We start from the raw sequence: 10,000 nt of genomic DNA, 5'->3' as shown, positions 1-10,000 counted from the left end.
CATTCTCTCACTCACTCTCACACACTCACTCACACTGTCACTCACACTCATTCTCTCACTCATTCACACATACACTCACTCACTGTCACTCACTCACACACTCACTCACCCTCACACACTCACTCTCACTCACACTCTCACACTCACTCTCGGTCACACACACACATAATCACTCACACACCCACGCACTTTCATTCACACACTCACTCACAGTCAGTCGCACACACTCACTCACACACTAACTCACACTCATTCTCTCACACTCATTCCTACTCACTCTCTCACACTCACTCTCTCACTCACACTCTCTCTCTCACACACTCTATCCATCACACACTCACTCTCTCACACACTCAAATTCACTCATTCATTCACTCTCTCATCACTCACTCACTCTCTTATACTCACTCTCTCATTACTCACTCTCACACACTCACTCACACTAACTCACTCTCTCACTCTGACTCTCTCATTCACTCACACTCTCCCTCACACTCTCCCTCACACATTGACACTCACACACTCTCACTCACACACTCTCTTACTCTCACTCACTCTCTCACTCACTCACACTCTCTCTCTCACACTTTCACTCACACATTCTCTTACTCTCACTCTCTTTCTCACACTCTCTCCCTCACACACACACACTCACTCACTCTCACTCTCTCCCTCACACACTGACACTCACACACTTTCTCACTCACTCACTCATTCTCACCCTCACACACTGACACTCGCACACTCTCTCACTCCCTCTCTCACACTCTCACTCTCACACTCTCATTCTCTCTTACAGGCACTCACTAACTGTCTCTCTCTCTCACTCGCACACTCACTCACACAGTCACTCGCACACTCACTCACTCAAATTCACTCTCACTCAATCCCTCTCACACACATACTTACAATAGCTCACTCACACACTCTCACTCACTCTCACTCACACACTCTCACTCACTCTCACTTACACACTCACACTCACTCTCTCCCTCACACACACCCACACGCGCGCACACTCTCACTCACTCTCACTTACACACTCACACTCACTCTCTCCCTCACACACACCCACACGCGCACACACTCTCACTCACTCTCACTTACACACTCACACTCACTCTCTCCCTCACACACACCCACAAGCGTGCACACTCTCACTCACTCTCACTTACACAGTCACACTCACTCTCTCCCTCACACACACCCACACGCGCGCACACTCTCACTCACTCTCACTTACACACTCACACTCACTCTCTCCCTCACACACACCCACACGCGCGCACACTCTCACTCACTCTCACTTACACACTCACACTCACTCTCTCCCTCACACACACCCACACGCGCGCACACTCTCACTCACTCTCACTTACACACTCACACTCACTCTCTCCCTCACACACACCCACACGCGCGCACACTCTCACTCACTCTCACTTACACACTCACACTCACTCTCTCCCTCACACACACCCACACGCGCGCACACTCTCACTCACTCTCACTTACACACTCATTAACTCTCGCTCACTCTCTCTTACTCACTCAATCTCTTAGGGACTCACTAACTGTCTCACTCACTCATTCTCTCTCTCTCTGACACACTCACACACACTCACTCACACAGACTCTCTGATTCACAAACACTCTCTCGCTCTCACTCTCTCACACACTCACTCAAATTCACTCTCTAACTCATACACACACTGACTCTCTCACTCACTCTCACACATACTCCCTCACACACGCACTCACTCACACTCACTGTCTCACTCACTCACACACACATTCTCACACACTCTCTCTCTCTCACTCACTCACTCACTCACTAACTCAGTGTCTCCTATGGGCCAGCCAATCCTGTATCGGGACAGCTGGGTTTCCCTGTATCCTATGCCTCCTTCCTTTCTGAATGAGCTGACTGTGGGGAACTTTATCAAATGACTCGCTAAACCTCATCAAGCCGCAGACAAAGGGGGTGCAGTGGTAGTCTGGCGCACTGACCTCTACACCTCTGAAGCCAAACGCCAACTCGAGGACACCTCTTCCTACTGCTCCCTCGACCATGACCCCACCCCCCATCACCAAACCATCATCTCCCAGACCATACAGAACCTCATCACCTCAGGAGATCTCCCACCCACAGCTTCCAACCTCATAGTCCGGGAACCCCGCACTGCCCGGTTCTACCTCCTTCCCAAGATCCACAAGCCTGACCACCCTGGCCGACCCATTGTCTCAGCATGCTCCTGCCCCACTGAACTCATCTCTACCTACCTCGACACTGTCCTATCCCCCCTAGTCCAGGAACTCCCCACATACGTTCGAGACACCACCCACGCCCTCCACCTCCTCCAAGACTTCCGTTTCCCTGGCCCCCAACGCCTTATCTTCACCATGGATATCCAATCCCTCTACACCTCCATTCGCCATGACCAGGGCCTCCAAGCCCTCCGTTTTTTCCTCTCCAGACGTCCCCAACAGTACCCTTCGACCGATACTCTCATTCGTTTGGCCAAACTGGTCCTCACCCTTAACAATTTCTCCTTTGAATCCTCCCACTTCCTCCAGACCAAAGGTGTATCCATGGGCACCCGTATGGGCCCCAGCTATGCCTGTCTCTTTGTTGGCTACGTAGAGCAGTTGATCTTCTGTAATTACACCGGCACCACCCCCCACCTCTTCCTCCACTACATTGATGACTGCATTGGCGCCACCTCGTGCTCCCGCGAGGAGGATGAGCAATTCATCAACTTCACCAACACATTCCACCCTGACCTTAAATTTACCTGGACCATCTCTGACACCTTGCTCCCCTTCCTGGACCTCTCCATCTCCATTAATGATGACCGACTTGACACTGACATTTTTTACAAACCCACCGACTCCCACAGCTACCTGGATTACACCTCTTCCCACCCGACCTCTTGCAAAAATGCCATCCCGTATTCCCAATTTCTCCGCCTCCACCGTATCTGCTCCCAGGAGGACCAATTCCACCACAGAACACACCAGATGGCCTCCTTCTTTAGAGACTGCAATTTCCCTTCCCACATGGTTAAAGATGCCCTCCAACACATCTCATCCACATCCCGCACCTCCGCCCTCAGACCCCACCCCTCCAACCGTAACAAGGACAGAACGCCCCTGGTGCTCACAACAGACAATAGGTGCAGGAGTAGGCCATTCTGCCCTTCGAGCCTGCACCACCATTCAATATGATCATGGCTGATCATCCTTAATGAGTATCCTGTTCCTGCCTTATCTCCATACCCCTTGACTCCACTATCTTTGAGGGCTCTATCCAACTCTTTCTTAAATGAATCCAGAGACTGGGCCTCCACTGCCCTCTGGGGCAGAGCATTCCACACAGCCACCACTCTCTGGGTGAAGAAGTTTCTCCTCATCTCTGTCCTAAATGGTCTACCCCGTATTTTTAAGCTGTGTCCTCTGGTTCGGCATTCCCCCATCAACGGAAATATGTTCCCTGCCTCCAGAGTGTCCAATCCTTTAATAATCTTATATGTCTCAATCAGATCCCCTCTCAGTCTTCTAAACTCAAGGGTAGACAAGCCCAGTCGCTTCAGTCTTTCAGCGTAAGGTAATCCCACCATTCCAGGAATTGACCTCATGAACCTACGCTGCACTCCCTCAATAGCCAGAATGTCTTTCCTGAATTTGGAGACCAGAACTGTACACAGTACTCCAGATGTGGTCTCACCAGGGCCCTGTACAGCTGCAGAAGCACCTCTTTGCTTCACCTTCCACCCTACAAACCTTCGCATAAACCAAATCATCCGCCGACATTTCCGCCACCTCCAAACAGACCCCACCACCAGGGATATATTTCCCTCCCCACCCCTTTCCGCCTTCCGCAAAGACCGTTCCCTCTGCAATTACCTGGTCAGGTCCACACCCCCCTACGACCCACCCTCCCATTCTGGCACTTTCCCCTGCCACCGCAGGAACTGTAAAACCTGTGCCCACACCTCCTCCCTCACCTCTATCCAAGGCCCTAAAGGAGCCTTCCACATCCAGCAAAGTTTCACCTGCACATCCACTAATATCATTTATTGTATCCGTTGCTCCCGATGCAGTCTCCTCTACATTGGGGAGTCTGGGCGCCTCCTAGCAGAGCGCTTTAGGGAACATCTCCGGGACACCCACACCAATCAACCAAACCGCCCCGTGGCCCAACATTTCAACTCCCCCTCCCACTCTGCCGAGGACATGGAGGTCCTAAACCTCCTTCACCGCCGCTCCCTCACCACCAGATGCCTGGAGGAAGAACGCCTCATCTTCTGCCTCGGAACACTTCAACCCCAGGGCATCAATGTGGACTTCACCAGTTTCCTCATTTCCCCTTCCCCCACCTCACCCTAGTTCCAGCCTTCTCACTATGGAGAAAGTAGCATAGAGTACAATGGGTGAGTGGGGGAGGGGATGAAGGTGATAGGTCAGGGAGGAGAGGGTGGAGTGGATAGGTGGAAAAGGAGATAGGCGGGTAGGACAAGTCCGGACAAGTCATGGGGACAGTGCTGAGCTGGAAGTTTAGAACTAGGGTGAGGTGGGGGAAGGGGAAATGAGGAAACTGTTGAAGTCCACATTGATGCCCTGGGGTTGAAGTGTTCCGAGGCGGAAGATGAGGCGTTCTTCCTCCAGGCGTCTGGTGGTGAGGGAGCGGCGGTGAAGGAGGCCCAGGACCTCCATGTCCTCGGCAGAGTGGGAGGGGGAGTTGAAATGTTGGGCCACAGGGCGGTTTGGTTGATTGGTGCGGGTGTCCCGGAGATGTTCCCTAAAGCGCTCTGCTCTTCCTGTTGACTGGATGTTCCATATCTCTTGTTCATCCAAGATTCCTTCACCTTACTATCCCTTCCTTGTCTCAGTGAGACAAACCTGTCCAACACTCACAGTAAGTGCTCCCTAAACAACCTCCACATTTCTGTTGTGCATCTCCCTGAGAATATCTCTTCCCAATTTATTCTCCACAATTCCTGTCTAACAGCATTATAATCCTCCCCACCCTCCCAGTTCAGTACTTTCCCATCAGTCTGCTGTTGTCCACGAGCCTGGTCCTGAGATAAGTGCAGTCAGTATCTGCTGCCCACCGCCATTTCCTCAACCAGCCCAAACAGAATCCCCTTGCTGTTGTCTGATCGGAGACCCTCGATCACACACAGCTCCTTTGCCCTTTCCTCTGCCCTCCCTACACTCTGACCCCTCCCTACACTCTGCCCTCCCTACACTCTGACCCCTCCCTACACTCTGCCCTCCCTACACTCTGACCCCTCCCTACACTCTGCCCTCCCTACACTCTGACCCCTCCCTACACTCTGCCCTCCCTACACTCTGCCCTCCCTACACTCTGACCCCTCCCTACACTCTGCCCTCCCTACACTCTGCCCTCCCTACACTCTGCCCTCCCTACACTCTGACCCCTCCCTACACTCTGACCCCTCCCTACACTCTGACCCCTCCCTACACTCTGACCCCTCCCTACACTCTGCCCTCCCTACACTCTGACCCCTCCCTACACTCTGACCCCTCCCTACACTCTGCCCTCCCTACACTCTGACCCCTCCCTACACTCTGACCCCTCCCTACACTCTGACCCCTCCCTACACTCTGACCCCTCCCTACACTCTGCCCTCCCTACACTCTGCCCTCCCTACACTCTGACCCCTCCCTACACTCTGCCCTCCCTACACTCTGCCCTCCCTACACTCTGACCCCTCCCTACACTCTGACCCCTCCCTACACTCTGCCCTCCCTACACTCTGACCCCTCCCTACACTCTGACCCCTCCCTACACTCTGCCCTCCCTACACTCTGACCCCTCCCTACACTCTGACCCCTCCCTACACTCTGACCCCTCCCTACACTCTGACCCCTCCCTACACTCTGACCCCTCCCTACACTCTGCCCTCCCTACACTCTGACCCCTCCCTACACTCTGACCCCTCCCTACACTCTGCCCTCCCTACACTCTGACCCCTCCCTACACTCTGACCCCTCCCTACACTCTGACCCCTCCCTACACTCTGCCCTCCCTACACTCTGACCCCTCCCTACACTCTGACCCCTCCCTACACTCTGACCCCTCCCTACACTCTGACCCCTCATCCCCATGCCGCCATGTTCTCTCTGTGTGATCAGAACCTGACCTCCAATTAAACATTGGGAAGGCCGAAGCCAACGTCTTCAGTCCCTGCTCCAAACCCCATTCTCTTGCTCCAAGATCATCTGGTTCACCTGCAGAACATCAGCCAACTCTGCACTCCCACAGCTGATCAACTACAGTAACCCTCACTAATCCTGTGTTAGCTCCACAGGAAAATCCTCCTCCGTTTCAAATCCCTCTGGGGCCTCAGTACCTCGGTTACACTCCCTGCTTCAGACCGTTCCACTGGTCCCAGCACTAGTCACCACTTGTCCTTGTTATTACCTCTGTCTGTGTGTCGGGGTGGGGGAGGGACTCTGTGTATGGGGTTGCCTACATGGGTGTGTGGGGAGGGTGGATGTGGGTGTGTGTGAGTATGTGTATGTGTGGGGGTCAGGGTGGGTGTGTGTGCGGGTGAGGGTGTGTGTGTTGGTGTGTGTGTATGTCTGTGTGTGGGGGGGGTGAGGGTATGCGTGTGTGTGAGGTGTGTGTGTGAAGGTGGGGGTGTGGGGGTGAGGGTTTGTGTGTGTGGGGGGTGAGGGTGTGTGTGTGTGTTGGTGTGTGTGTGGGGGGTGGTGGGTGAGGGTGGGTGTGTGTGTGGGGGTGAGGATGTGTGTGCGCATTGGTGTGTGTGCATGTGTGTGTGTGGGGTGTCTGTGAAGGTGGAGGTGTGGGGGTGAGGGTGGGTGTGTGGGTATGTGTGGGTGTGTGTGGGTGTGTGTCTGTGTGTGTGGGGTGGTTGAGGGTGAGGTGTGTGTGTGTGTGTGTAGGTGGGTGGGTGAAGGTGCGGGTGAGGGGGTGAGGGTGGGTGTGTGGGTGAAGGTGGGGGTGTGGGGGTGAGGGTGGATGTGTGTGTGTGAGTGAAGGTGGGGGTGTGGGGGTGAGGGTGGGTGTGAAGGTGGAGGTGTGGGGGTGAGGGTGGATGTGTGTGTGGGTGAAGGTGGGGGTGTGGGGGTGTGGGTGGATGTGTGTGTGGGTGAAGGTGGGGGTGTGGGGGTGAGGGTGGGTGTGTGGGTGAAGGTGGGGGTGAGGGGGTGAGGGTGGGTGTGAAGGTGGAGGTGTGGGGGTGAGGGTGGATGTGTGTGTGGGTGAAGGTGGGGGTGTGGGGGTGAGGGTGGGTGTGAAGGTGGAGGTGTGGGGGTGAGGGTGGGTGGGTGTGTGTGTGGGTGTGGGTGGGGGTGTGGGGGTGAGGGTGGGTGGGTGTGTGTGTGGGTGAAGGTGGGGGTGTGGGGGTGAGGGTGTGTGGGTGTGTGTGTGCGTGAAGGTGGGGGTGTGGGGGTGAGGGTGGGTGGGTGTGTGTGTGGGTGAAGGTGGGGGTGTGGGGGTGAGGGTAGGTGGGTGTGTGTGTGGGTGAAGGTGGGGGTGTGGGGGTGAGGGTGGATGTGTGTGTGTGTGGGTGAAGGTGGGGGGTGTGGGGGTGAGGGTGGGTGGGTGTGTGTGTGGGTGAAGGTGGGGGTGTGGGGGTGAGGGTGGGTGGGTGTGTGTGTGGGTGAAGGTGGGGGTGTGGGGGTGAGGGTAGGTGTGTGTGGGGGTGTGGGGGTGAGGGTGTGTGTGTGTGTGGGTGAAGGTGGGGGTGTGGGGGTGAGGGTGGGTGGGTGTGTGTGTGGGTGAAGGTGGGGGTGTGGGGGTGAGGGTGGGTGGGTGTGTGTGTGGGTGAAGATGGGGGTGTGTGGGTGAGGGTGGGTGGGTGTGTGTGTGGGTGAAGGTGGGGGTGTGGGGGTGAGGGTGGGTGTGTGTGTGGGTGAAGGTGGGGGTGTGGGGGTGAGGGTGGGTGGGTGTGTGTGTGTGGGTGAAGATGGGGGTGTGGGGGTGAGGGTGGGTGGGTGTGTGTGTGTGGGTGAAGGTGGGGGTGTGGGGGTGAGGGTGGGGGTGTGGGGGTGAGGGTGGGTGGGTGTGTGTGTGGGTGAAGATGGGGGTGTGGGGGTGAGGGTGGGTGGGTGTGTGAGTGAAGGTGGGGGTGTGGGGGTGAGGGTGGGTGTGTTTGTTGGTGAAGGTGGGGGTGTGGGGGTGAGGGTGGGTGGGTGTGTGTGTGGGTGAAGGTGGGGGTGTGGGGGTGAGGGTGGATGTGTGTGTGAGTGAAGGTGGGGGTGTGGGGGTGAGGGTGGGTGTGCGGGTGAAGGTGGGGGTGTGGGTGGGTGTGTGTGTGGGTGAAGGTGGGGGTGTGGGGGTGAGGGTGGATGTGTGTATGGGTGAAGGTGGGGGTGTGGGGGTGAGGGTGGGTGGGTGTGTGTGTGGGTGAAGGTGGGGGTGTGGGGGTGAGGGTGGGTGTGTGTGTGTGTGAGTGAAGGTGGGGGTGTGGGGGTGAGGGTGGGTGTGAAGGTGGAGGTGTGGGGGGTGAGGGTGGATGTGTGTGTGGGTGAAGGTGGGGGTGTGGGGGTGAGGGTGGGTGGGTGTGTGTGTGGGTGAAGGTGGGGGTGTGGGGGTGAGGGTGGGTGTGTGTCTGTGTGGGTGAAGGTGGGGGTGTGGGGGGTGTGGGTGGGGTGGGTGTGTGTGTGGGTGAAGGTGGGGGTGTGGGGGTGAGGGTGGGTGGGTGTCTGTGTGGGTGAAGGTGGGGGTGTGGGGGTGGGGTGGGTGGTGGGTGTGGGTGGGTGGGTGTGGGTGAAGGTGGGGGTGTGGGGGTGAGGGTGGGTGGGTGTGTGTGTGGGTGAAGGTGGGGGTGTGGGGGTGAGGGTGGGTGTGTGTCTGTGTGGGTGAAGGTGGGGGTGTGGGGGTGTGGGGTGGGTGGGTGTGTGTGTGGGTGAAGGTGGGGGTGTGGGGGTGAGGGGTGGGTGGGTGTCTGTGTGGGTGAAGGTGGGGGTGTGGGGGTGAGGGTGGGTGGATGTGTGTGTGGGTGAAGGTGGGGGTGAGGGTGGGTGTGTGTGTGGGTGAAGGTGGGGGTGTGGGGGTGAGGGTGGGTGTGTGTGTGAGTGAAGGTGGGGGTGTGGGGGTGAGGGTGGGTGGGGGTGTGGGGGTGAGGGTGGGTGGGGGGTGTGGGGGTGAGGGTGGGTGTGTGTGTGGGTGAAGGTGGGGGTGTGGGGGTGAGGGTGGGTGTGTGTGTGGGTGAAGGTGGGGGTGTGGGGGTGTGGGTGGGTGTGTGTGTGGGTGAATGTGGGGGTGAGGGTGGGTGTGTGTGTGGGTGAAGGTGGGGGTGTGGGGGTGAGGGTGGGTGTGTGTGTGGGTGAATGTGGGGGTGAGGGTGGGTGTGTGTGTGGGTGAAGGTGGGGGGTGTGGGGGTGAGGGTGGGTGTGTGTGTGGGTGAAGGTGGGGGTGTGGGGGTGAGGGTGGGTGTGTGTGTGGGTGAAGGTGGGGGTGTGGGGGTGAGGGTGGATGTGTGTGTGGGTGAGGTGGGGGTGTGGGGGTGTGGGTGGATGTGTGTGTGTGTGGGTGAAGGTGGGGGTGGGGTGAGGGTGGGTGTGTGTGTGGGTGAAGGTGGGGGTGTGGGGGTGAGGGTGGGTGGGGGTGTGGGTGAAGGTGGGGGTGTGGGGGTGAGGGCGGGTGTGTGTGTGTGTGGGTGATGGTGGGGGTGTGGGGGTGAGGGTGGGTGTGTGTGTGTGTGGGTGAAGGTGGGGTGTGGGTGAGGTGGGTGTGTGTGTGGGTGAAGGTGGGGGTGTGGGGGTGAGGGTGGGATGTGTGTGTGGGTGAAGGTGGGGTGTGGGGGTGAGGGTGGGGTGTGGGGGTGAGGGTGGATGTGTGTGTGGGTGAAGGTGGGGGTGGGTGGGGGGGTGAGGGGTGGGGGGGGTGTGGTGTGTGGGTGAAGGTGGGGGTTTGGGGGTGAGGGTGGGTGTGTGTGTGGGTGGGTGAAGGTGGGGGTGTGGGGGGTGAGGGTGGGTGTGTGTGTGTGTGGGTGAAGGTGGG

The 10,000-nt window shown here is 57.6% G+C and overlaps 1 protein-coding gene across 1 annotated transcript in view; it reads left to right on the top strand.

Moving 5' to 3' along the window:
- The window catches only part of LOC140476716 (voltage-gated inwardly rectifying potassium channel KCNH2-like), an 89,393-nt gene that overhangs the window by 77,548 nt on the left and 1,845 nt on the right, over positions 1 to 10,000 (top strand). The window lies entirely within an intron of this gene.

The sequence above is a fragment of the Chiloscyllium punctatum genome, chromosome 5 (genome assembly GCF_047496795.1).
Source record: "Chiloscyllium punctatum isolate Juve2018m chromosome 5, sChiPun1.3, whole genome shotgun sequence".
NCBI classification, from domain to species: Eukaryota; Metazoa; Chordata; class Chondrichthyes; order Orectolobiformes; family Hemiscylliidae; genus Chiloscyllium; species Chiloscyllium punctatum.
Note: the sequence above shows the minus strand (reverse complement) of the source record. Positions and strands in the feature narration are given on the sequence as shown.